The sequence below is a fragment of the Pan troglodytes genome, chromosome 20 (assembly GCF_028858775.2).
Source record: "Pan troglodytes isolate AG18354 chromosome 20, NHGRI_mPanTro3-v2.0_pri, whole genome shotgun sequence".
Taxonomy (NCBI): Eukaryota; Metazoa; Chordata; class Mammalia; order Primates; family Hominidae; genus Pan; species Pan troglodytes.
This window is the reverse complement of record NC_072418.2, coordinates 39617519-39645481: the sequence shown is the minus strand read 5'-3', so window position 1 is coordinate 39645481 and position 27963 is coordinate 39617519. Positions and strand designations below refer to the sequence as shown.

At 42.6% G+C, this 27963-nt stretch overlaps 1 protein-coding gene across 4 annotated transcripts in view; it reads left to right on the top strand.

Annotated features, from left to right (window-relative positions):
* Window positions 1-27963, top strand: part of ZNF420 (zinc finger protein 420) — a 126181-nt gene that overhangs the window by 22964 nt on the left and 75254 nt on the right. Inside the window, exon 1 of one of the 4 annotated variants that reach the window (XM_016935763.4) lies at window positions 27443-27648. The exons of 2 other annotated variants lie outside the window; for them this stretch is intronic. The gene's annotated coding sequence lies outside the window, so the exon portion shown is untranslated. Of the gene's footprint in view, window positions 1-27442; window positions 27649-27963 lie in introns of those variants that run through there. One more of the 4 variants, XM_054673362.2, reaches the window with a different exon arrangement.

Below are 27963 nucleotides of genomic sequence, written 5' to 3'. Positions count from 1 at the left end.
GTGATTACAGGTGTGTGCCACCACACCAGGCTAATTTTTTGTATTTTTAGCAGAGACGGGGTTTCACTGTGTTAGCCAGGCTGGTCTTGAACTCCTAACCTCCTGATCCTCCCACCTTGGTCTCCCAAAATGCTGGGATTACAGGCGTGACCCACTGCATCCGGCCTTCTATTTCTTCATATGTGAAAATTATTTTCAGATTCCATATGTAAGTAAGGTCATGCAATATTTTTCTTTCTGTTGTTGGCTAACTTCACTTGGTATAATGCCCTCCAGGCTCATCCATGTTGTGGCAAATGGAAAGATCTTGTTCTTTTTTAGGGCTGAACACAGAAGTTATTTTCATATACAAGTATGCAGGTGCCATACACACACAAATATGTATGTATATATCATACTCACATACAATTTCAAATACATCTATGTGTTACATGCATATATAAGTATTTCTGTATTTTCACAGAAATGTCACTCTAAATCAGTACCTAGGGAGGGTCATCGTTTTCTTGAGCTACAAAGCAAGACACAGTATGAGTGGCTGCACCCTAGTTTAATAAGTCCTCTAAGTCATATTGAGGATTTTTCCTGTTTTCTTTCGTTGTTGTTGTTTTATTTTGCTGTGTTTTGAGACTGAGTTTCACTCTTTTGAGTGAAGTGGCATGATCTTGGCTCACTGTAGCCTCCCAAGTAGCTGGGATTATAGGCGCCCCCCCACCACGCCCGGCTAATTTTTGTATTTTTAGTAGAAACGGGGTTTTGCCATGTTGGCCAGTCTGGTCTCAACTCCTGACCTCAGGTGATCCACCCACCTTGGCCTCCCAAAGTGCTGAGATTACAGGCGTGAGCCACCATGCTTGGCTGCTTTCACCATTTCAGACTGAGCTTAGAGAAGAACCTGAGGAAAAACATGACTTCATAATTTGATGAATGGAGAAATCTCTTTCCATTCACCCTCCTTTGCTCTATTTCATTCTTATTGTGAAATTTGCAAACAAGGATGTGGATACATTGGTTATTAAATAAACATCTGTGTGATACCTATCCAGGTGAAGAAATAGAGCACGACCAACACCAAGAAGTCCTCTGTATGCCCCTAACTGATCCTAAAGTCTTCCTTCCCCTTATTAGTAACAGATATAACAGATATCCACATTACCTGTGGATATCTGCCATCTTCTCCTTGCTTCTCTTTGTAATTTTATTATGCATTTTCTTTTCTTTATTTTTTTGGACACGGAGTCTCACTCTGTCGCCCAGGCTGGAGTGTAGTGGCATGATCTCGGCTCACGGCAACCTCCACCTCCTGGGTTCAAGTGATTCTCTTGCCTCAGCCTCCCGAGTAGCTGGGATTACAGGTACAGGCCACGTGCCACCACAGCTGGATAATTTTTGTATTTTTAGTAGAGACAGGGTTTTGCATGTTGGCCAGGCTAGTCTCAAACTCCTGACCTCAAAACCTGGCCTTATTATGTATTTTTTATGTGCCTAAAGTCTGATTTTGCCTGGTTTTTCTCTTACATAATTGGAGTAATAGTTTGTATCCTACTGCATCTGGCTTCTTTTACTCAATATTAAGTATTTAAGATTCACACTTAGCTTTGTTTCTGCATTCTATTAAAACAGTACACCAGCCAGTCGTGGTGGCTCACACCTATGATCCCAGCACTTTGGAAGGCCGAGGCAGGCAGATCACTTGAGGTCAGCCTCAGGAGTTCCAGACCAGCTGGGCCAACATGGTGAAACCCTGTCTCTACTAAAAATACAAAAATTAGACCGTGCGGTGGCTAACGCCTGTAATCCCAACACTTTGGGAGGCCAAGGCAGGCAGATCACGGGGTCAGAAGATTGAGACCATCCTGGCAAACACAGTGAAACCCTATCTTTACTAAAAATACAATTAGCCTGGCGTGGTGGCACGTGCCTGTAGTCCCAGCTACTGGGAGGCTGAGGCAGGAAAACTGCTTGAAGGCAGAGGTTGCAGTGAGACGAGATTGCGCCACTGCACTCCAACCTGGTGACAGAGCAAGACTCTGTTAAAAAAAAAAAAAACCCAAAAAACTAAAATTAGCCAGGCGTGGTCATGCGCACCTGTAATCCCAGGTACTTCGGAGGCTGGGGCATGAGAATCACTTGAACCTGGGAGGTGGAGGTTGCAGTGAGCCAAGATCGTGCTCTGCACTCCAGCCTGCGCAGCAGAGTGAGACTCGGTCTTTAAAAAAAAAAAAAAAAAAAAGAGGCTGGGTGCGGTGGCTCATGCCAGTAATCCCACAGTTTGGGAGGCCGAGGCTGGTGGATCACCAGAGGTCAGGAGTTCGAGACCAGCCTTACCAACAAGGTTAAACCCCGTCTCTACTAAAAATACAACAATTTGCCAGGAGTGGTGGCACGTGCCTGTAATCCCAGCTACTTGGGAGGCTGAGGCAGGAGAATTGCTTGAACCCAGGAGGCAGAGTTTGCAGTGAGTGGAGATAGCACCACTGCTTGCCCAGATCAAGAGTTACCAATACCAAGACATAAAACTGCACAGAGATTGGACCTAGAGCAGCAGGAGGTGGTATATAAATCACAGATACTAGAGGAAATTGAAAGAGGGAGCAGAAAAATGATTCATCTGTATCAGGTGTGGTTGGCAAGTTGTAGGATGTAGAATGTAGCTGGTGGATATAGGAAGAGAATTAGAAAAAATTAATGCTCATTCAAGTTTATTTTATGAACTAGCCAAAATGTCACATATGGATATTCACAGTAGGTAGAAAGATCAGAGCAGAAGTTATTGGCTCCCAATAACATAGTTATTGGGATTGAGGGAGAATTCGTTTTAGCTGTAATTTTAAAATAGATTTGGTTACTTTTAATTAATCTTTCTAAAGCTTTTAATTTTAAAAAAGCTTTAATTTTTATTGTGGCAAAATATACATAGCATAAAATTTGCCATTTTAACCATTTTAAGTGCATAGTTCAGTGTCACTAAATACAATCACACGATTGTACAACCGTCACACGTTCCATCATCTCTAGAGCTTTTTCCTTTTCAGTTTCCCAGACTGAAACTCTGTACCCTTTAAACAATAGCCCTTCATTACTCTCTCCTCCCAGTACTTGGGAACCATCATTCTACTTTTGGTTTCTATGAATATGGTATGCTACATACCTCATATAAGTGGAATCATGCAGTATTAGTTTTTTGTATCCAGCTTCTTTCACTTAGTCTTATGTCAAGGTTCATCCATGTTGTAGCATGTATCAGAATGTCCCTTTTTAAGGCTAAATAATATTCCACTGTATGTCTGTACCACATTTTGTTTATCCATTCCTCTGTCAATGAATGCTTCCACCTTTTGGCTATCATGAATGATGTTGCTATACACATGAATTTGCAAATATCTGTTGAAGTCCCTGCTTTCAATTCTTATGGGTTTAAACCCAGAAGTGGACTTGCTGACTCATACAGTAATTCTATGTTCCATTATTATTTATTTATTTATTTTTGAGACAGGGTCTCACTCTATCGCCCAGGCTGGAGTTCAGTGGCATGATCTCAGCTCACTGACACCTCCGCCTCCCAGGTTCAAGCGATTCTACTGCCTCAGCCTCCTGAGTAGCTGGGATTACAGGCACACAGCACCACGCCTGGCTAATTTTTGTATTTTTGGTAGAGACAGTGTTTCACCATGTTGTTCAGGCTGATCTTGAACTCCTGACCTCGTGATCTGCCTGCCTCAGCATGCTAAAGTGCTGGGATTGCAGGCATGAGCCATGCGCCCAGCCTATGTTCCATTTTTTTTTTTTAAATTTAGGAACCACTGCACTCTTTTCCACCATGACTATACCGTTGCAGAATCCACTGGAAAGGCACAAGGGTTCTGATTTGGCTACATCCTCACCAACACTTATTTTTTCCTGTTTTTTTGATGATTGACATCCTAATGGGTATGAAGTGGTATCTTATTGTGGTTTTGATTTGCATTTCCTTAGTAATCAGTGATGTTGAGCATCTTTCATGTGCTTGATGGCCAGTTGTATATCTTCTTTGGGAAAATGTCTATGTAAGTCCTTTGCCTATTTTTTAGTTAGGTTGTTTATTGTTGAGTTGTAGGAATTCTTTATATATTCTGGATATCGATCACTTATCAAATATATTATTTGAAATATTTTCGTCCATTCTGCAGGTTGTCCTTTGATTGCACAAAAGTTTTAAATTTTGATGAAGTCCAATTTGCTTATTTTTTTCTTTTGTTGCCCACACTTTTGGTGTCAGACAGCTTTTAGTTTACAATTATAAATATATCATGTCTCTCCTGCCTCATATGTGCCACTGGACAAGGTCCCTTTTATGTGCTCAGATTCTGTTAGAGGTAAATGTATTTTGAAGTGGAGAACAAAGATAATTGCAAAATTGGCATGGAGAACTAAAGTAATTATAAAAGTTCCAGATACAAAGAGAGTGGGCTCAATATGCCAGCAGTTCTCTACCAATCCATCCTAGAAGCTTTCTTTTAGGATTGCCTAAATAATGCAGGGGATGGGTGCAAGACACACAAGTGTTCTAGAAGCATGTAAACAAGGTACAGAGAAGAGGATAAGATAAAATAAGATGAGATAAGAATATTAGGAAAGCCTTGTTCAGAAGATTGCCTACAGAGGCAAAAGGGACAGTTTCACTTTGCTGAGGGAAATAGGGTGGTAAGAACCCTGGTGAGGAAGACCCTCGCTTACCCTGATACAGAGAGAAGATGTAAAATAACTTAATGGGAGACCATTAGGCTGAGATAGTTCCCATGGCTAGGTTCCTACATAGACAAAATGAAACAAGCTTCACCCATCACAAGTGGCCAGCTGAATATTAGCTGTGTAATGAGTGGCCTTCCACCAGGATAGTTCAAATAATGCAACTGCCCAAATTTTCGCCAATCAAATAATTTATCTACTCTACTTCTACATCCACCCTATAAAAGCCTTCCCTGCAAATGCCTCCAGTGGATCCTCCAACCACTTTCAGTTTGGAGCTGCCTGATCCATGAATCTCTGTTTGCTCAAATAAACTCTTTAAAATTTTAATATGCTCAAGTTTATATTTTTTTTCCATTTTAAAAATTGAGATGGGATCTTCCTATGTTGCCCAGGCTAGTCTTGAACTCCTGAGCTCAGGCAATCTGCCCATCTTGCCCTCCCAAAATGCTGGGATTACAGGCGTTGGCCACCACGCCTGGCCACAAAAAGTTTGCGTGTATGGTAGCTTCAAAACCCATTTGTAAATAGGTGTTTTCATAACAAGATGAAAACAAGAAAACATTGAACTTCATATAATAGAAGGGTTCTGCCTGGATTTGCATGTGGGCCCCATCATTTGTTTGCTGATGGGCCATGGTCAGGTTACTTCCTCCACATAGGGTTTAAGCCTGTGCATCCTTCATCTACAAAATGGGAATATTAAGAATATCTAACAATTAGAAGTGGAGAAAACATATGTAAGGGCCTTTGACAAGAGCTTGTCAAAGCTCAATAATTGCCCTTAATAATTGTTAGCTATCATTCAATAATAATCATAATCATAAAAATACATGACTCAAAGAAAGATTCCTACTTCATATCTGGCTTCTCAAAAGAATATCAGAAATTGGACCTGTGAAAGGAATGACATTGAGATGTATTTTCACATTGCTAAGTTGGTTTTTTCTCTTTGCCATTTAATTTCTGCAGTCCCCACTCTAAGCCCATGGTTCACCATTTTATTCTTCCTCCTAAAATTTCTTCCCTTCTGGTAAGATTATCTTTGCCTTAAAAAGGGCCCTTTTCATCCACCCACTCCCTTACCCTTCCCAGAAGTGGTTAATGGGCACAAAAATACAGTTAGATGGAAAGAAAAGAACTTCTAGTGTTCAATAGCACAGTAGCATGATGATCGTTAACAATAACTTACCATGTATTTCAAAATGGTTAGAAGAAAGATTTGGAATGTTCCCAACACAAATAATTGATAAATGTTTGAGGTTATGGATATGCAAATTATCCTGATTTGATCACTACATATTGTATGCATGTATCAAAATATCACATTTACCCTAGAAATATGTATAATTGTCATGTATCAATAAAAACAAAAAGGGCCTATTTCTCTTTGCCTTCCTCCCCGAATTCCCTCCTGTCCCAGATATGTGTTGTTCCTGGTGCTCTCCTGCCCCCCGTTCATTCAGCACTGAGCCAGCAGGAAGGATCTCACAGGTCATATCCTGAGATCCAGCCCTCCACCCCTTCAGGTAATAATCCTCCTGCTTTTGGTCATTCGTATCCTTTGGTTCATAGATATTTTGAGTCTGGTGCCTTCTAATTGCTGACCTAAATAATATCCCTTGGTTTTTAAAGATAATACAAAGTGGATTTCAGTAACAATCTTGAGTCTTCACAGAAGCTAATGAAGTCAGGGATTCCATGAAGCCATCCAAGCATATAGAGCTCATTTCCCTGGGTCCCTTTTCCTTAGCTCAAGGCCACACAAAATCAGAACATGAATTCCAGCCCACATTTGCATTATGTCGAAATAATTATGAGTTACAAATGAAGCTAACAAATAGCTAAATATGTTCTGTTCATCTACTTTGATAAATATACCGCCATAATAACCCACAAGGTCAAAGTCGAGTGTAGAATTCTCAGATTCTTTGGTGCTCTGCACGAGAATGTGGTAGCAGAGGGAGAGCCAATCCTCAGCCCCAGGCCAAACTTTTCCCTTTCATCGTAGGTAGCCCTGTCCTCACTTGAGAAGCCTTGCGTACCCCCATGTGGGGGACTCCCTAGGCCCCATGCAAGCTCCATCCACATTTCTCACCCCTTCAGACAGCAGAGTCTTGGGCACCATTTGGACAAGCAGAGTTTGCGCTTTGAAATAAACCCAGGGGAGAGGCCATGCAGGCTCAGGCACATTTGGCCAGGTGTCTGAGTGCCCAGAGTGTGGCCTAGAAGAGAACGTGAGAGCTCTGGGTGGGCCGGGGTACAGTCAATGGAGGGCCAGAGAGGCACCTTCTCAAGCGCAGGATTCAGGGCAGGGGTCCTCTTGCCGAGATGGATGGCTACGATTGCTCAGTGCAATGGCGCCTGCGTCATGTCTTCTCAGCGCATCTTTCACTCAGTCTCAGCCACCATGGAGAGTTCCATGGAAGCGCAGGCTTCCCCTGTGCTGCCAGTAAACTCAAGCTACACTTTCTGCCCCAGGGCATCCCCATTATTTTGGAGATTATAGGATTCTGCCTGAGCACAAACACAGCCCAGAAACACTTGCAGGTTAACAGCCTCAGGGGAAGATCTCAACCAGTGTGGGACAGGTGGGCAAATGCTCCAGGCTCCTGTTTCAGGTGGACAGTTCGGGAAGACTTTCCGGAGACTCTCAGAAGGTTCTGGCAGAAAAGAAGTCCATGGCAGCAGCCTCAATAGCATGCCTCAATAGCAGGCCTCAGGTGATCCGTCCACCTCGGCCTCCCAAAGTGCTGGGATTACAGATGTGAGCCATCATGCCCAGCAACATAACATTTATATGCACAGGAAAGCAAAAAATGTCCTGTGACTAGCTCTATTGCGATATTCGCCTTGTTGTGGTGACCTAGAACCAAACCTGTAATATCTCCAAGGTATGCCTGTACCCCTAAAAGAAGAGCTGGAGTAAGGACCTGGGTGTGGGTGGTTTATTTGGAAAGTGATCCCAAGAAGCAAGAGTGAGAAGTGGGGAGAGTGAGCCAGGTGAGAAAGAAAAGCCAAAATGATGGCATTGTTTGAACCCCGGAGGCAGAGGTTTCAGTGAGCTGAGATCATGCCATTGCACTCCAACCTGGGTGACAGAGCGAGACTCCGTCTCAAAAAAAAAAAAGTTGTGTTTACACTATTGTAGTCAATTAAGTATGCAATAGCGTTATGTTTAAAATATAATGTACATACCTTACTTTGAAAATACTTGATTGCCAAAAAATGCTAACCATCATCTCATCCTTCATCAAGTCATAATCATTTTGCTGGTGCCTGGTCTTGCTTCAGTGTTGATGGCTACTGACTTACTGGGGTGGTGGTTGCTGAAGGCTGGAGTGGGTGTGGCAATTCCTTAAAATAAGATGACAATGTAGTTTGCTGCATTGATTGACTCTTCCTTTCTCCAAAGATTTCACTGTAGCATGCTGCGCAGTTTGGTAGCCTCTTACCCACGGTAGAATTTTTATCAGAATTGGAATCAGTCCTCTCAAACCCTGCTCTATCAACTAAGTTTATGGAATATTGTAAGTCTTTGTTGTTCTTTCAACAATGTTGACAGCATCTTCACCAGGAGTAGATTCCATCTCAAGAAACCACTTCTTTGCTCATTCATAATAAGCAACTCCTCATCCATTAAGATTGCAGCTATTTGGCAGGGTGCGGTGGCTCAGGCCTGTAATCCCAGCACTTTGGGAGGCCAAGGCAGGAGGATGATCTGAGCTTGGGAGTTCGAGACCAGCCTGACCTACATGGAGAAACCCCGTCTCTACTAAAAATACAACACATGGAGAAGCCCCGTCTCTACTAAAAATACAACATTAGCCAGAATGGCAGTGCATGCCTATAATACCAGCTCCTCGGGAGGCTGAGGCAGGAGAATCGCTTGAACCCAGGAGGCGGAGGTTGCAGTGAGTCAAGAACGCACCATTGCACTCCAGCCTGGACAACAACAATGAAACTCTGTCTCAAAAAAGAAAAGAAAAGAAAAGAAAAAAGATTGCAGCAATTCACTCACATCTTCAGGCTCCACTTGTAATTCTCTTTCTCTTGCTATCTCCACCACAACTGTGGTTACTTCCTCTGCTAAGGTCTTGAACCCCTCAAAGTCATTTATAAGGGTTGGAATCAACTTCTTCCAAATTCCTATTAATGCTGCTACTTTTACCTCATCTCAAGAATCATGAATGTTCTTAATGGCATCTACAATAGTGAATCCTTTCCAGAAGTTTTCCAATTTACTTTGCTGAGATCCATCAAAGGAATCATGATCTATGGCCGCAACAGGCTTATAAAATATATTTCTCAAATAATAAGACTTGAAAATCAAAATGACACCTCAATCCATGGGATACAGAATAGATGTTGTGTTGGCAGGCATGAAAACAGCATTCATTTCCCTGTACATCTCCGTTAGAGCTCTTGGGTGACCAGGTATGTTGTCAATAAGCTGACGTATTTGAAAGGAATCTTTTTTTCTGAGCAGTAGGTCTCAACAGTGGGATTAAAATACTCAGCAACACATGCAGTAAACAGCTGTGATATCATCCAAGTGTTGTTCCACTTATAGAGCATGGGCAAAGTAGATTTAGTATAATTCTTAAGAGATGCCCTAGGATTTATGGAATCACAAATCAGCACTGGCTTTTAACAAGAGAGTCAGCCTGTCCTTTGAATGTTTCTTTCTTTTTTTTTTTGTTGAGATACGGTCTCACTCTGTTGCCCAGACTGGATTGCAGTGGCGTGATCTTGGGCAACTGCAGACTTGACCTCCTTGGCTCAAGTGACCCTCCCACCTCAGCCTCCTGAGTAGCTGGTACCAGAGGCATGCACCACAATACATGGCTACTTTTTGGTTTGTTTTTTTGTTTGTTTGTTTGTTGTTGTTGTTGTTGTTGTTTGTAGAGACAGGGTTTCACCATGTTGCCCAGGCTGGTCTCAAACTTCTAAGCTCAGGCAATTTTCCCACCTCAGCCTCCCAGAGTGCTGGGATTACAGGCATGAGCCACCGTGGCTGGCCCCTTTGAAGCTCTGAAGCCAGGCATGGACTTATCCTCTCTATCCAAAGTCCTGGATGGCATTTTCTTCCAATAGAAGGCTGTTTCATCTACATTGACAATCCATTGTTCAGTATAGCCACCTTCATCAATGATCTTAGCCAGATCTTCTGGATAACTTGCTGCAGCTTCTACAACAGAACTTGCAGCTTCATCTTGCACTATTATATCATAGAGATGGCTTCCTTCCTTAAACATCGTGAACCAACCTATGCTAACTTCAGACTTTTCTTCTGTAGCGTCCTCATCTCTCTCGGCTTTCATAAAATGGAAGATAACTAGGGCCTTGCTATGTATTAGGCTTTGGCTTAAGGGAATGTCGTGGTTGACTTGGTCTTCTATCCAGACCACTTAAACTTTCTCCATACCAGCAATAAGGCTTTGTTTTCTTTTTTTAATATTATAGAATTGGTTTATTGTAAAAGCAATTCAAGAATACCAGTTAAAATCTTATCCCAATGCTACCCAATAGAACCAAGAAGCAGTTAAGCACCTTTTACACTAGGAACAAGGACATAAAACAAGATACCACATAAAGGCTATGATTCAAACTCAAAAAGAGAAAGGACTCTTGGGTCTCCTTCAGGTCAATAAAGAGGTTATCATAAGATCAAAGCACTGTGCCAGGTATCACAGTACTGTTACAACACTGAGGTATAACTGGACAAATTAAAGTTGCAGGGAAATGAAGATCTCCATACTATTGTTTTGTGGGTGTACTTAAGTGATTGAAATTCTAGAAACAGCTGCCTTTAATGACAGCAAGATGTAAGACAAGTGTTTATTAAAGAGAAAGAAGCTTATAAAGTTCTCTCTCAATGTCCCCCAAATCTTCACAGCCCCCCAACCTTCCCACCCTCCTCCTAAGCTAAAACTACTCAGCTTTACGATGCAGACTTAATTTATGGCTTACTGGAAAATTATAGGCACTCCTTCCAAGTAGCTTTCATCTTCTGCACATTAAAAAAAAATCCCAGCCGGGCATGGTGGCTCACACCTGTAATCCCAGTACTTTGGGAGGCCGAGGTGGGAGGGTCACCTGAGGTCAGGAGTTCAAGACCAGCCTGGCCAACATGGCGAAACCCCATCTCTACTAAAAATAAAAAATTAGCTAGGCATAGTGGCACACTCCTGAAAATTCTCCTGAGGCAGGAGAATCGCTTGAATCCGGGAGGCGGAGGTTGCAGTGAGCTGAGATCATGCCACTGCACTCCAGCCTGGGCGACAGAGTGAAACACTATCTCAAAAAAAAAAAAAAAAAAAATCCCAACAACATGTTACATAATTTATATACCCAATTTTGCTTTAATCTTTCTGCTGTTTTCGTAATAAAAGCCTTACAGTCAATTATTATGAGTGATCAGCCTATAAACTTATATATAATACAGTGATTGCATTTTTTGAGCACTGGAAGTACTTAAAACTTCTTACTTCCAACTTTTGCACTCCTCCAAAATGAAGGGCCAAAATATTTAGATTTTGTAATTGGGAGGAAAAGCAATCTGTCTTCTCAAGATGATGCTTTTCATAGCAGCTTTTGCCAGGGGAAGCGATTTTATATCTGTAATAAATCCTTGAAAATAAGCGCTTATTCTAGAAACATTGGAAGATCCTTAAAACATAGAGGTGCTAGCTGGTACCATTTAAATTCACAACCAGCTATTATTTTATAGCTTATATTGAAGAGTTCATTCATGCTCATTATTTTCCTTTAAAAAATATAAAAAATACTCTTTAGAACCCATTATTACTCCTGTAGACACATACACTTTTTACAGCATTTCTTTCTGTAAAAATAAAGGTATAATCATGATTATCTCTATTTCTTTGCTAAATTCAACTGTCAATATGCATTTATTAACCTGATCACTTTTCCGGGTAACTCAAGACTTTATAGTATTCTCTCCAGGGTCTATTTTCTTTTTTCTTTTATTTTCTGTTTTTCTTTTTAATGGAGACGAAGTCTCACTCTGTTGCCCAGGCTGGAGTGCCGTGGCGTGATCTTGGCTCACTGCAACTTCCGCCTCCCCAGTTCAAGCAATTCTCTCCCTCAGCCTCCGGAGTAACTGGGACTACAGGTGCCCACCACCATGCCTAGCTAATTTTTGTATTTTTAATAGAGACAGGGTTTCACCATCTTGGCCAGGCTGGTCTTGAACTCCTGACCTTGTGATCCACCTGCCTCAGCCTCCCAAAGTGCTGGGATTACAGGCGTGAGCCACTGCACCTGGCCCTCCAGGGCCAATTTTCAGCATATAGAAGTAGGAGTAAGACTTACAAGTAAGAACCATCCTGAAGGCAATTTTTTCATATAGTCTTTAATGTGTTCATCACAAATGAGAACTTGAGAACTACAAACTAGAATTTATTTCCAAACCTAAGGCAAAGGTAAACTTCCAGAACTAAATGTAAGTAAACCACTATAAAGCTTATTTCTGTCATGCACCTTATGAACCTGCTCAGTAATTTCCAAACAAGACTCAAATTAGTCCAAGGGAGTCCAAGGGGGAAAATAAAGCCACTTCTGGTTTGCTCTTTTCCAATTCATCAGATAATATCTATCGTGTGCCCAGAGGGCATGGAGTACTCCCCTAGGCACTATCCATAGTAATTAGGGCTTTGTTTTTTTATTATGCATGTTTTTGCTGGAGTAGCACTTTTAATTTCCTTTGAGAACTTTTTCTTTGCACTTACAACTTGGCTAACTTTGGCACAAGAAGTATAGCTTTCAGCCTAGGTTTTCAACATGGCCTTCCTCATTAAGCCTAATCGTTTCTTGGTTTTGAGTGAAAGTGAAAGACATGTGTCTTCCTTTAATTTGAACACTAAGAGGCCATTTGAGGATTATTCATTGACATAATTTTAATATTTTTGAGTCTCGGCTGGGCGCGGTGGCTCACGCCTGTAATCCCAGCACTTTGGGAGGCCGAGGTGGGCGGATCACGAGGTCAGGAGATCGAGACCATCCTGGCTAACACGGTGAAACCCTATCTCTACTAAAAATACAAAAAATTAGCCGGGCGAGGTGGCGGGCACCTGTAGTCCCAGCTACTCAGAAGGCTGAGGCAGGAGAATGGCGTGAACCCCGGGGGGCGGAGCCCGCAGTGAGCCGAGATCGCGCCACTGCACTCCAACCTGGGCGACAGCGAGACTCCGTCTCAAAAAAAAAAAAAAAAATATATATATATATATATATTTTTGAGTCTCAAGGAATAGGGAGGGCCAAGGAGAGAGACAGAGAAATGGCTGGCCAGGGGGAGCAGTCAGAACACATACAATTTTTATCAATTAACTTTGCCATCGTATAGGGGCCTGATTCATGGCCTCCCAAAATAGTTACAACAGTTACCTCAAAGACCACCTATCACAGATCACCATAACAGAGTAATAGTAATCGAAAAGTTTGAAGTATTGTAAGAATTACCAAAATGTGACAGAGTCACAAACTGAGCACATGATGATAGAAACGTGGAACAGATAGACGCTCCACACATGGTTGCCAAAACCTTCAATGTGTGAAAAACACAGTATCTGCAAAGTGTAACAACATGAGTTATGCCTTCACTCAAAAGAATAAAGGGACAAATCGAGGAAATGAAAGGACCAGTCCATTCCAAGTACAGCAATATCATCAGCACAATCTCGCTGGAGTCCTTCAACAACAAAGGCAAAAAGTATCCTCAACACATTTATATTATAACCTAAATTCCTGTTAAACAGGTTTGGGGGATTTTTAAGGGGCTGGCCCCTTTATTCTTTCCTCTATGTTAATTTTTAAATTCCTTATTTACTTATTTTTTTTTTTAGATGGAGTTTTGCTCTTCTTACCCAGGCATAATCTCAGCTCATTGCCTCAGCCTTCCAAGTAGCTGGGACTACAGGCCCTGTCACCATGCCCGGCTAATTTTGTATGTTTAGTAGAGACAGGGTTTCACCATGTTGGTCAGTCTGGTCTAGAACTCCTGACCTCAGGTGATCCGCTGGCCTCAACCTCCTGAAGTGCTGGGATTACAGGCATGAGCCACCATGCCTGGCCTCTAAATTGCTCTTATGGAGACTCATTTTCATGGTTAAAATGTCCTGAATTGACTGTGGCTTGTTGGTGGGAGGAGGGATGGAGGAAGCTACTTATGGAAAATGAACAAGGAAGGGAAGCACACCAGAAGCTAGAAACTGTCATCAATTTTTACATCAAAGACTCCATGACAAAGAGAAAGTACAAGTAGCCTGTTTTTGTAGCTGACCATTGGACTGCGGACTGCACATGCAGCTAGCAGGTTCTTCTGGATAGTCCCAGTTTTAAATTTTTGACCTGATATTCATGAACATAGTGCTACTGGTCAGAACTTTGTCCAGGTTTAAGCTTCAGAAAATAAGGTCTTCATGCAGTGGGGGGCCTGGTTAGGATCATGATTCTGCCCTGGGGCATCTGCCACTTCTGACCTGGAGACAAACTTGGCATCTACTATTTACCTCCACATTTTAACAGCCAAGGATGGGCTGAGCACAGTGGCTTACATCAGGAACTCCAGCAATTTGGGAGGCCAAGGCAGGAGGATCACTTGAGGCCAGGAGTTCAAGACCAGCCTGGGCAACATAGTGAGACATTATCTCTGTAAAAACAAACAAACAAACAAAACCGAGGATCGGTGGGTGGCAGGGAGCAGATCAACCTGGGCAACCATTAATCTGAGAGCTGGAAGGACCCTTAGACCAGCCCCCCAGTAACAGATGAGACTCTGCTCTGGGATTATAGCCTAAGGTAATGCCCTGAGCTTTTCTAGAGATTTGAAAATAATCAATCCTAAAACCCCCAAGCACACTGCTACTGTTTGCTATTTAATAATGTTTTCCAGGCCAGGTGCGGTGGCTCATGCCTGTAATCCCAGGACTTTGGGAGGCTGAGGTGAGCGGATCACCTGAGGTCAGGAGTTCGAGACCAGCCTGGCCAACATGGTGAAACCCCATCTCTACTAAAAATACAAAAGATTAGCCGGGCATGGTGCTGCTTGGAAGGCTGAGGCAGTGAGGCAGAGTTTGCAATGAGCCGAGATCGCACCATTGCACTCCAGCCAAACTACAAGAGCAAAACTCCATCTCAAAAAATAATAATGATAATAATAATGTTTTCTACAAGCAAGGGGTTACTTTGTACTGTGAACTGGTGTGAAGGGATCCACCATATGTAAGCTTTTGGAGCTGATTTTATTATCTGTGTTGTCCCAAGTGGTGAAGGGAAGATGGCACACCAAAATGGGGGCATTGGTGCCAGTGCATCAGGTAAATAGGCATCTAAAGCTCTGAGAATAGACTGCTACCATGCATTATAATCAATGCTACAATAACCTTGTAGGTTTCTTTTCATGATACTGCTTGCTAAGTTTTTTCTGTTTGCTTCACCATATTTTGAACAATTTTCTATTAAATTAGGATATTTTAAAAGTTTGCCTTTTCAATGTCTTATTTAGACAAATTCTGTAGTTCCAAAGTTATATATTTTCAAAGCCTGATGCCTTTGATGTTTGATGATGTTAACAATATACTATTTTCAAAGCCAATTTGTTATTTCTACACTGATATTGGGAAAAGAATAAAGTGATGAAGTCAACAGGTGTTATTAAAAATGTGAATAACAGGTAAACGTTTTGTTATTTGTTTTGTTTTGTCTTTGAAGTATTTCACAGACTAGATTTGAAGGTTTATGAAGGATGGGGCAAAATTATCTAAGGAAAGTTGCATCCTATGACCTCAGGCTGACTTCAAGTAAGAGTGGATTTGATAAAGGCATTGTCTTTCTTGGACTATTTGCATCTTTGTAGAGGAGCCTGGAGAGGCAGTATAGAAGGATTGTTTTAGATGTTGGATCTCTGTAACCTCCATTTACATTTTCTTGAGCCATTGTCATTTGGGGAAAAACATGAAAAAGAAAAGATCATTATAATGCTACTGTAATGCACATCACATAGAATTGCAATGATTTGTTGATTGTTCATTCCAGGCCAAGAACAGTGAGTTTCTCCAGCCAAAGACCTTGTATTTATTGATCTTTCTGTCCCACAGGCCTAAAACAGTGGTTGGCCCATGGACAGTTTAATAAATGTCTGCTGTCTAATATGTAGCATATCTAAAACCTTTTCCATGGCCTTGTCTCTGGAGATTAAAATTTTCCAGCATTTGTACATAAAAGATGTTGATGCATAACTGTAGGTGAAAGGCACTTCTTACATGGCAGCGGCAAGAGAAAATGAGGAGGAAGCCAAAGCAGAAACCCCTGATAAACCCATCAGATCTCATGAGACTTATTCACTATCATGAGAATAGCACAGGAAAGACTGGCCCCCATGATTCAATTACCTCACCCTGGGTCCCTCCCACAACATATGGGAATTCTGGGAGATATAATTCAAGCTGAGATTTGGGTGGGGACACAGCCAAACTGTATCACCAAATATGGAGAGACTGTGGATCAACAAGATCATCTCAAACTAATACAGGAGGTGAGAGTTTAAATTAGAACAACCACTTTGGAAGACAACAGGATTATCTTATAAAGTTGAGCATTCTCATATGTTATGGCACAGTAATTCCTGTACCAAAGGCCCTGGAGAAACTCTTTCCCATGTGTACCTGAAGTAGTAAAAAAAGAAAATAAATGCTCATGTAATGCCATTCATAATAGCAAAAATCTGGAAATAAGCCAAAAGTTCATTAATACGAGAATGGGTACATTAATAGGAGAATGGGTAAATAAATTATACCCTTAAAAACTGAATAATATGTTATTTATGGCAATCATATATATGCAATAAAACAATTTTTTTAAAGGAATGGAATCCTAAATATAAATTCAGGGTAGTAGTTACCCCTGGGGCTGAAAGGTGTGAATCAGGAAAAAAAGACAGAGGAAGAGCAGATGTTAGGATCAGAACCTAGTTCTTGTGTTGTGTGGTGGGTTCACAAGTGATTACCATGTTGTTCAAATACATTCAAATACATTTACATACAGGCCAAGGCACAGGCAAGGATGAAATAGGAGCCAAGGTATGCTATGAGCCAAGGATTATGATTTATCCAATTTTGTGCACTTTAAGCCATTTGAAAAACAGAAAAGCAAAACAACAAAATAATTTTTAAGAAATTGAATATAGGGTGCTAATTTTTAAGAAATTGAATATAGGCAAGGATGAAATAGGAGCCAAGGTATGCTATGAGCCAAGGATTATGATTTATCCAATTTTGTGCACTTTAGACCATTTGAAAAACAGAAAAGCAAAACAAAATAATTTTTAAGAAATTGAATATAGGGTGCTAACTTTTAAGAAACTGAATATAGGCAAGGATGAAATAGGAGCCAAGGTATGCTATGAGCCAAGGATTATGATTTATCCAATTTTGTGCACTTTAAGCCATTTGAAAAACAGAAAAGCAAAACAACAAAATAATTTTTAAGAAATTGAATATAGGGTGCTAATTTTTAAGAAATTGAATATAGGCAAGGATGAAATAGGAGCCAAGGTATGCTATGAGCCAAGGATTATGATTTATCCAATTTTGTGCACTTTAGACCATTTGAAAAACAGAAAAGCAAAACAAAATAATTTTTAAGAAATTGAATATAGGGTGCTAACTTTTAAGAAACTGAATATAGGCAAGGATGAAATAGGAGCCAAGGTATGCTATGAGCCAAGGATTATGATTTATCCAATTTTGTGCACTTTAAGCCATTTGAAAAACAGAAAAGCAAAACAACAAAATAATTTTTAAGAAATTGAATATAGGGTGCTATGGTCTGAATGTGTCTCCCTAAAACTCATCACCAATGTCATAGTATTAGGAAGTAGGGCCTTTAGGAAGTAATTCAGTCATGAAGGGAGAGTCTTCATCAATGGGTTTAGGGTCCTTACACAAAGACTGGAGGGAGTGGGCTTCCCCTGTTTTGCCCTTCCTCCTTCTGCCATGTGAGGACACAGTGCATCCCCTCCTGAAGACACAGTGCACAAGGCATTATCTTAGATGCAGAGACCAGGCCCTCACCAGACACCAATCCTAGTGGCACCTTGATCTTGGACTTCCAGCCTATGGAACTTTGAGAAATACATTTCTGTTCTTCATAAATTACACAGTCTAGTGTATTTTGTTATATAGTAGCACAAACGCACTAAGGCATAGTGCCTCGTCATTTTCTTCTAGAATTTTCTTTGTTGCCTGTCTAGCAGTGTGCCATTTTATATTTGATCCTTCGTAATATCTCTTACTTTTGGATTTTTACATTTCTGTTGCAAGTGTATTCTTAGGTACATGTTTTTCACTATTTGTTAGTGTCCAGGTCAGAAAGTCCAGAATACATTCTCTTAAGGGTTCAGTTTCTGCAGCAACGTAAGTATTAATGCCTCCTGTGAACTAGGTATTTCCTTTCCAATTGTAACTGCCATCTGGAAGCGAATTGGAATTACAGTCTATGAGTGTGGGATTGATTTTTAATGTATCTGGGTTATGGTTAAATGCTGGTTTTTAATCACACAGATTCATCGATGGCTTGGCACACTAGAGCATCACTTGCTAGTTATCTCTGTATTTTTCCATGCTGTTAGAGAGGGAAAGTACAGACTGTGAAGTTGGACCAGCTGTCATACCCACAACATTTGGGGAGCTTTGATTTTTTAAAAACCTTTAGCTGCTTAACTGTCACATGTAGCAGCTCAGGTGAAAGGCACTTTTATTGTAGGGACTTTCCCTTAGTGCTCTGTGGTGCAAAAGAGCAGACCGATGTAGAAGCATTTAAGTATTTTGTGCATCAACAGGACAATTATAGGAAAAAAATTTTTAAATATAATTTTATTTCATTTTCTGCATTACTTAGAAGCATCAGTAGGATGAAAACAATATTTGTTTCTTAAACCTGTGCACAAATTAATTGATGTGACACACATTAATTCATGATTATTTTCTTAATGAATTGATTCTAAAGCTTCTCTAAGATAGGAAGGCATAAGACAACCAAAAAGAAATATTGATTTATAACTGTTCTAATACTGCTCAGCATTTTTAAAGTACACTATAGCCAGAAAGCATGTTATAATTACTAATAAGATAATCCACAGAATGCCTTGCTGAGCCAGGTAGGTGTAGAAGAAATAAATTGTTTCATATTGGAGGAAAGTGAACACTATAAATCAATATACTAGTGTGAAATTTTGCATGGCTACATGCTATCATCACCAGCATCACAAATGACTTAAGGAATTCCTCAGCTGAGAGTGGACTCCTATTTGTGGCCACAATGTCACAGTCTTTTTTTAATTTTTTTATTTTTATTTAAAAAATTTTTTTAATATACTTTAAGTTTTAGGGTACATGTGCACAACGTGCAGGTTAGTTACATATGTATACATGTGCCATGTTGGTGTGCTACACCCATTAACTTGTCATTTAACATTAGGTATATCTCCTAATGCTATCCCTCCCCCCTCCCCCACCCCACAACAGGCCCCAGTGTGTGATGTTCCCCTTCCTGTGTCCATGTGTTCTCATTGTTCAATTCCCACCTATGAATGAGAACATGCGGTGTTTGGTTTTTTGTCCTTGCGATAGTTTGCTGAGAATGATAGTTTCCAGCTTCATCCATGTCCCTACAAAGGACATGAACTCATCATTTTTATGGCTGCATAGTATTCCATGGTGTATATGTGCCACATTTTCTTAATCCAGTCTATCATTGTTGGACATTTGGGTTGGTTCCAAGTCTTTGCTATTGTGAATAGTGCTGCAATAAACATACGTGTGCATGTGTCTTTATAGCAGCATGATTTATAATCCTTTGGGTATATACCCAGTAATGGGATTGCTGGGTCAAATGGTATTTCTAGTTCTAGATCCCTGAGGAAGCACCACACTGACTTCACAATGGTTGAACTAGTTTACAGTCCCACCAACAGTGTAAAAGTGTTCCTATTTCTCCACATCCTCTCCAGCACCTGTTGTTTCCTGACTTATTAATGACCGCCATTCTAACTGGTGTGAGATTGTATCTCATTGTGGTTTTGATTTGCATTTCTCTGATGGCCAGTGATGATGAGCATTTTTTCGTGTGTCTTTTGGCTGCATAAATGTCTTCTTTTGATAAGTGTCTGTTCATATCCTTCACCTACTTTTTGATGAGGTTGTTTGTTTTTTTCTTGTAAATTTGTTTGAGTTCATTGTAGATTCTGGATATTAGCCCTTTGTCAGATGAGTAGGTTGCGAAAATTTTCTCCCATTCTGTAGGTTGCCTGTTCACTCTGATGCTAGTTTCTTTTGCTGTGCAGAAGCTCCTTAGTTTAATTAGGTCCCATTTGTCAATTTTGGCTTTTGTTGCCATTGCTTTTGGTGTTTTAACATGAAGTCCTTGCCCATGCCTATGTCCTGAATGGTATTGCCTACGTTTTCTTCTAGGGTTTTTATGGTTTTAGGTCTAACATTTAAGTCTTCAATCCATCTTGAATTAATTTTTGTATAAAGTGTAAGGAAGGGATCCAGTTTCAGCTTTCTACATATGGCTAGCCAGTTTTCCCAGCACCATTTATTAAATAGGGAATCCTTTCCCCATTGCTTGTTTTTGTCAGGTTTGTCAAAGATCAGATAGTTGTAGATATGCGGCATTATTTCTGAGGGCTCTGTTCTGTTCCATTGGTCTATATCTCTGTTTTGGTACCAGTACCATGCTGTTTTGGTTACTGTAGCCTTGTAGTATAGTTTGAGGTCAGGTAGCGTGATGCCTCCAGCTTTGTTCTTTTGGCTTAGGATTGACTTGGCAATGCAGGCTCTTTTTTGGTTCCATATGAACTTTAAAGTAGTTTTTTCCAATTCTGTGAAAAAAGTCATTGGTAGCTTGATGGGGATGGCATTGAATCTATAAATTACCTTGGGCAATATGGCCATTTTCATGATATTGATTCTTCCGGCCCATGAGCATGTAATGTTCTTCCATTTGTTTGTATCCTCTTTTATTTCATTGAGCAGTGGTTTGTAGTTCTCCTTGAAGAGGTCCTTCATGTCCCTTGTAAGTTGGATCCCTAGATATTTTATTCTCTTTGAAGCAATTGTGAATGGGAGTTCACTCATGATTTGGCTCTGTTTGTCTGTTATTGGTATATAAGAATGCTTGTGATTTTTGCACATTGATTTTGTATCCTGAGACTTTGCTGTAGTTGCTTATCAGCTTAAGGAGATTTTGGGCTGAGACGATGGGGTTTTCTAGATACAGTCATGTCATCTGCAAACAGGGACAATTTGATTTCCTCTTTTCCTAATTGAATACCCTTTACTTCCTACTCCTACCTGATTGCCCTGGCCAGAACTTCCAACACCATGTTGAATAGGAGTGGTGAGAGAGGGCATCCCTGTCTTGTGCCAGCTTTCAAAGGGAATGCTTCCAGTTTTTGTCCATTCAGTATGATATTGGCTGTGGGTTGTGGGTTTGTCATAGATAGCTCTTATTATTTTGAGATATGTCTGATCAATACCTAATTTATTGAGAGTTTTTAGCATGAAGTGTCGCTGAATTTTGTCAAAGGCCTTTTCTGCATCTATTGAGATAATCATATGGTTTTTGTCATTGGTTCTGTTTATATGCTGGATTACATTTATTGATTTGCATATGTTGAACCAGCCTTGCATGCCAGGGATGAAGCCCACTTGATCATGGTGGATAAGCTTTTTGATGTGCTGCTGGATTTGGTTTGCCAGTATTTCATTGAGGATTTTTGCATCGATGTTCATCAGGAATATTGGTCTAAAATTCTCTTTTTTGTTGTGTCTCTGCCAGGCTTTGGTATCAGGATGATGCTGGCCTCATAAAATGAGTTAGGGAGGATTCCCTCTTTTTCTATTGATTGGAATAGTTTCAGAAGGAATGGTACCAGCTCCTCCTTGTACCTCTGGTAGAATTTGACTGTGAGTCCATCTGGTCCTGGACTTTTTTTGGTTGTTAAGCTATTAATTATTGCCTCAATTTCAGATCCTGTTATTGGTCTATTCAGAGATTCAACGTCTTCCTGGTTTAGTCTTGGGAGGGCGTATGTGTTGAGGAATTTATCCGTTTCTTCTAGATTTTCTAGTTTATTTGCTTAGAGGTGCTTATAGTATTCTCTGATGGTAGTTTGTATTTCTGTGGGATCGGTGGTGACATCCCCTTTATCATTTTTTATTGCATCTATTTGATTCTTCTCTCTTTTCTTCTTTATTAGTCTTGCTAGCAGTCTATCAATTTTGTTGATCTTTTCAAAAAACCAGCTACTGAATTCATTGATTTTTTGAAGGGTTTTTTGTGTCTCTATTTCCTTCAGTTCTGCTCTGATCTTAGGTATTTCTTGCCTTCCGCTAGCTTTTGAATGTGTTTGCTCTTGCTTCTCTAGTTCTTTTAATCGTGATGTTAGGGTGTCAGTTTTGGATCTTTCCTGCTTTCTCTTGTGGGCATTTAGTGCTATACATTTCCCTCCACACACTGCTTTGAATGTGTCCCAGAGATTCTGATATGTTGTGTTTTTGTTCTCATTGGTTTCAAAGAACATGTTGACAGTGGGGTGTTAAAGTCTCCCATTATTATTGTGTGGGAGTCTAAGTCTCTTTCTAGGTCTCTAAGGACTTGCTTTATGAATCTGGGTGCTCCTGTATTGGATGCATATATATTTAGGATAGTTAGCTCTTCTTGTTGAATTGATCCCTTTACCATTATGTAATGGCCTTCTTTGTCTCTTTTGATCTTTGTTGGTTTAAAGTCTGTTTTATCAGAGACTAGGATTGCAACCCCTGCCTTTTTTTGTTTTCCATTTGCTTGGTAGATCTTCCTCCATCCCTTTATTTTGAGCCTATGTGTGTCTCTGCACGTGAGATGGGTTTCCTGAATACAGCACACTGATGGGTCTTGACTCTTTATCCAATTTGCCAGTCTGTGTCTTTTAATTGGAGCATTTAGCCCATTTACATTTCAGGTTAATATTGTTATGTGTGAATTTGATCCTGTCATTATGATGTTAGCTGGTTATTTTGCTCGTTAGTTGATGCAGTCTCTTCCTAGCCTCAATGGTCTTTACAATTTGGCATGTTTTTGCAGCGGCTGGTACCGGTTGTTCCTTTCCATATTTAGTGCTTCCTTCACGAGCTCTTTTAGGGCAGGCCTGCTGGTGACAAAATCTCTCAGCATTTGCTTGTCTGTAAAGGATTTTATTTCTCCTTCTCTTATGAAGTTTAGTTTGGCTGGATATGAAATTCTGGGTTGGAAATTCTTTTCTTTAAGAATGTTGAATATTGGCCCCCACTCTCTTCTGGCTTGTAGAGTTTCTGCCAAGAGATCAGCTGTTAGTCTGATGGGCTTCCCTTTGTGGGTATCCCGACCTTTCTCTCTGGCTGCCCTTAACATTTTTTCCTTCATTTCAACTTTGGTGAATCTGACAATTATGTGTCTTGGAGTTGCTGTTCTCGAGGAGTATCTTTGTGGTGTTCCCTGTATTTCCTGAATTTGAATGTTGGCCTGCCTTGCTAGATTGGGGAAGTTCCCCTGGATAATATCCTGCAGAGTGTTTTCCAGCTTGGTTCTATTCTCCCTGTCACTTTCAGGTACACCAATAAGACGTAGATTTGGTCTTTTCAAATAGTCCCATATTTCTTGGAGGCTTTGTTCATTTCTTTTTATTCCTTTTTCTTTAAACTTCTCTTCTCACTTGATTTCATTCATTTGATCTTCCATCAGTGATACCCTTTCTTCCAGTTGATCGAATCGGCTACTGAGGCTTGTGCATTCATCACGTAGTTTTCATGCCTTGGTTTTCGGCTCCATCAGGTCCTTTAAGGACTTCTCTGCATTGGTTATTCTAGTTATCCATTCGTCTAATTTTTTTCAACGTTTTTAACCTCTTTGCCATGGGTTCAAACTTCCTCCTTTAGCTCAGAGTAGTTTGATCATCTGAAGCCTTCTTCTTTCAACTCGTCAAAGTCATTTTCCATCCAGCTTTGTTCCGTTGCTGGTGAGGAACTGCGTTCCTTGGAGGAGGAGAGGCACTCTGATTTTTAGAGTTTCCAGTTTTTCTGCTCTGTTTTTTCCCCATCTTTGTGGTTTTATCTACCTTTGGTCTTTGATGATGGTGACATACCGATGGGGTTTTGGTGTGGATGTCCTTTCTGTTTGTTAGTTTTCCTTCTAACAGTCAGGACCCTCAGCTGCAGGTCTGTTGGACTTTGCTGGAGGTCCACTCCAGACCGTTTGCCTGGGTATCAGCAGTGGAGGCTGCTGAACAGCGGATATTGGTGAGCAGCAGATGTTGCTGCCTGATTGTTCCTCTGAAAGTTTTGTCTCAGAGGAGTACCCGGCCGTGTGAGGTGTCAGTCTGCCCCTACTGGGGAGTGCCTCCCAGTTAGGCTACTCGGGGGTCAGGGACCCACTTGAGGAGGCAGTCTGTCCGTTCTCAGATCTCCAGCTGCGTGCTGGGAGAACCACTACTCTCTTCAAAGCTGTCAGACACGGACATTTAAGTCTGCAGAGGATTCTGCTGCCTTTTGTTTGGCTATTCCCTGCGTCCAGAGGTGAAGTCTACAGAGGCAGGCAGGCCTCCTTGAGCTGCGGTGGGCTCCACCCAGTTGGAGCTTCCCAGCCGCTTTGTTTACCTACTGAAGCCTCGGCAATGGCTGGCGCCCCTCCCCCAGCCTCGCCGCCCCCTTGCAGTTTGATCTCAGACTGCCATGCTAGCAATGAGCAAGGCTCCATGGGCATAGGACTCTCTGAGCCATGCATGGGATATAATCTCCTGGTGTGCCATTTGCTAAGACCGTTGGAAAAGCTCAGTATTAGGGTGGGAGTGATCTGATTTTCCAGGTGCCGTCTGTCACCCTTTTCTTTGACTAGGAAAGGGAATTCCCTGACCCCTTGCGCTTCCTGGGTGAGGCGATGCCTCGCCCTGCTTCAGCTCATGCTGGGTGTGCTGCACCTACTGTCCTGCACCCACTTTCTGACATTCCCCGGTGAGATGAGCCTGGTATCTCAGTTGGAAATGCAGAAATCACCCGTCTTCTGCATCACTCATGCTGGGAGCTCTAGACTGGAGCTGTTCCTATTCAGCCATCTTGGCTCCACCGAACAAATTTTTATTGTATCTTTTAGTCTATGAAGACAAAACCACAGTGACAGTAACTAGGTCAAGGCATTGTATTCAGAGAGCGTCAGCCTTGGTCTTTGAGAGTGAGTCCTTTTTACCACACTGTCAAGACTCACTGAGCAGATGGGAAATTTCAGGTGGAACATGCAGTGAATAGCAAACACGGTGGAGGGTGCTCACTGTCATGTGCTGCCATGCCTGCCATGGTCAACAGACCTGTCTTGTCATTGACAACAGGCAGGTTGATAAACATTTTCTTGGAGAGTTTCTTGATTCTTCTCAGTTGTAGCAGGATGGACTGACTTAGAGGAGCTCAGGAAGATTGTTATACAACACAGAAACACAAGATGAATTGTACTCCTCAGCAAGCCTAAGTTAGAGCAGCAGGTCCTTGAAGCCTCAGCCACTCCTGGGACATAGCATAATGCCCCTAATGATTTGAAATTTAGTGGAGAGTGGGTTGCTACTCCCTGTGTCCAGGAACAAAAAGAGACATAAAGAGCAAAAAGTTATAAAATAAGTGGGACTAATATCTGCTTATTTTGGGAGGTAGGGATTTAAGATATAAGAATTCAGCTGCATGTGGAAGCTTACACCTGTAATCTTAGCACTTGGGGAGGCCAAGGCAGGAGGATGGCTTGAGTCCAGGAGTTGGAGATGAGCAAGGCAACATAGTAAGCCCCCATTCATACAAAAATGTTTCTGAAGAAAAGTAGTTCAGTGAGGTGGCACATGCCTGTAGTCCCAGCTATGTGGGAGGCTGAGGCAAAAAAATTGCTTAATCCTGGGAGATTGAGGCTGCAGTGAGTTATGATCACACCAATGCACTGCAGCCTGAGAGTCCTGAAACCCCAGCCGGTGACCTGAAGCTCCTCCTCCACTGGTAAAAGTCGGCTCAAAAAGGCCCTGAGGACAGGGGTCCTGGGGGTCCGGCCCCGAAGTCCCCTCTCCAACAACGCCCGCTACTCCATCACCACTCCAGCCACCACAGCGACTGCCACAGGAGCCCCCGTCCACGCAGAGCCGAAACTGTTTAAAGGGGCTGCAGCCTTACTTCCAAGGGCAAAGCACGAGTCGGCTTAGGCAATGCGGATGCATGAGGCGACACCGCTACTCCTATCACAGTGACCCCAATGGTTGCCTGAGGACGACTCCATCAACCTTGACAAAGCAGGAGCCGTCCGTGGCAGTGCATCAGTGTTGAAGTGCCGGGATGACATCTCCAGAAGGTCAACAAAACTGTTTCAGGATTCCAGGAGACACGGAGGGGCAAACAGGATGAAGAAACAGCAGGTGGAGTCTGGGAAAAGCAGCGCGGAATTCCAGCCCGAGGCCTGCCCGGATGGTGTTTGGGTGAGTCTCCCCAAAAGTCGTGCCCCATATCATCTCGAGGAAGCATCTGCCTGTGTGCCCGTGGACTACTCTCTAAACCGATGGTTGTTCTTTTGAAAAGCAGAACCCCGCAGCCTCAGGGGTTGCCTGGGGTGGTGTGTTTCCGTTCCACTGCTGTGTATCTGTGAGTGTGTTTCCCATTCTCTCTTCTCTCTCTGTCTCTCTCTGTCTCTCTCTCTCTTTCTGTGTGGCAGGGAGCCGAAGGGACGGGACTGGGGCTGGGTACAGGGGAGGCTGTGTCAGGGCTACCTAGGCGTTGGAGGGGTGGGGATGGGGTGAACTTTGCAGAAACCTCTTTGCTCCTCCGACAGGCATCCCAAAATGTGGCTTGGACTCACACACAGGTTCTCTCCTGGTTCCCAGGTGGGCTATGCTTTTATGTGGCGTTGACAGGGAGGTCACCTGTGCCCCCCTTCCACCGGGCACATGCCTGGACATCTTTCTTCATCTTGGCATAGCCCCATATGGGCTCGGTGACACACACTCACCCCATCTTCTCTTGGGGACGCCAGTGACACGTGTGGTCGCATTGGCTCCACCTTGGACTCGCCCCTTTCCCTGTTTGCATGTGTCCTGGAAAGCGGTGTCTTCTTGCAGGAGCCCCAGGGCTTTGGGAAGCAGGACAGGCCACTGGTCCTCCAAGGGAGGAGGGAGGCAGAGGGCTCATGGGTCAGTGAATTTTCAGCTGACACCACGCCTTGAGGCCCATGGGATCTTTCTGTGCCCCAGCGAGGCCCCTCCCACCTCAACAGATAAGGTGAGCCCATCCCTGCTCACCTGGTGGGATTCAAAATCGGATCTGAGGAGGAGTCCAAAGACCCGAGCAGGCGCCCTGAAGCTCCTCCTCCACCGGTAGGAGTCGGCTCAAGGAGGTCCTGAGGACAGGACTCCGGGAGTGCGGCCCTGGGGTGCCTGCAGCCCTCTCTCCCACGTCGCCGCCTACCGGACCGGGGATCCAGCCACCGCCAGGGTTGCAGCCAAAGTCCCCTGCCTCTGCGCTGCCGCCATTGCTTAAAGGGGCTTCAGCCTGACTTCCAGCAGCGGAGCGCGAGTCGGCCTAGCCAATGCGCATGCGCGAAGCGCCAGCCAATTCTCCCATCACAGTGAGTCCCACGGTTGCCTGAGTAACCAGTCCCTGAGGCTTGGCAAAGCAGAGGAGCCCTCCATGGCAGTGCTTGGGTGTCGGGGCTTTGAGGCTCCGGCCTGACCTCTCCACGGGGGCGACAGGAAGGTCTCCGGATGCCAGGAGTCTCCAAGGACTGACCAGGGTGACAAAACCACAGGCAGAGTCCAGGGGAAGCAGTGCGGCATCCAAGCCTCAGGCCTGCCCGGACGGGGATCGGGTGAGTCTCCCCAAAACTTGTGCAGGCCATGATCTTGAGGACAGGTCTGCCTGTGTGTCCATAGGCTCCTGTCTCATCCCAGTGTCGATCTCGTGGAGAGCAGAACCCCAAAGCCTCAGGGGTTGCCTGGGGCTGTGTGTTTCTGTGCCACTGCTGTATGTCTGTGTGTGTGTCTCCCATTCTCTCTTATCTCTCTGTCTCTCACTGTCTGTTTCTCTCTCTCTCTTTCTCTGTGTGTGTGTGTGCCAGTGTGGGTGTGTGTGTTGGGATCAATGTGCCCTGTGCGCCAAAAAGCGATTTCTTGCATGTCAACCT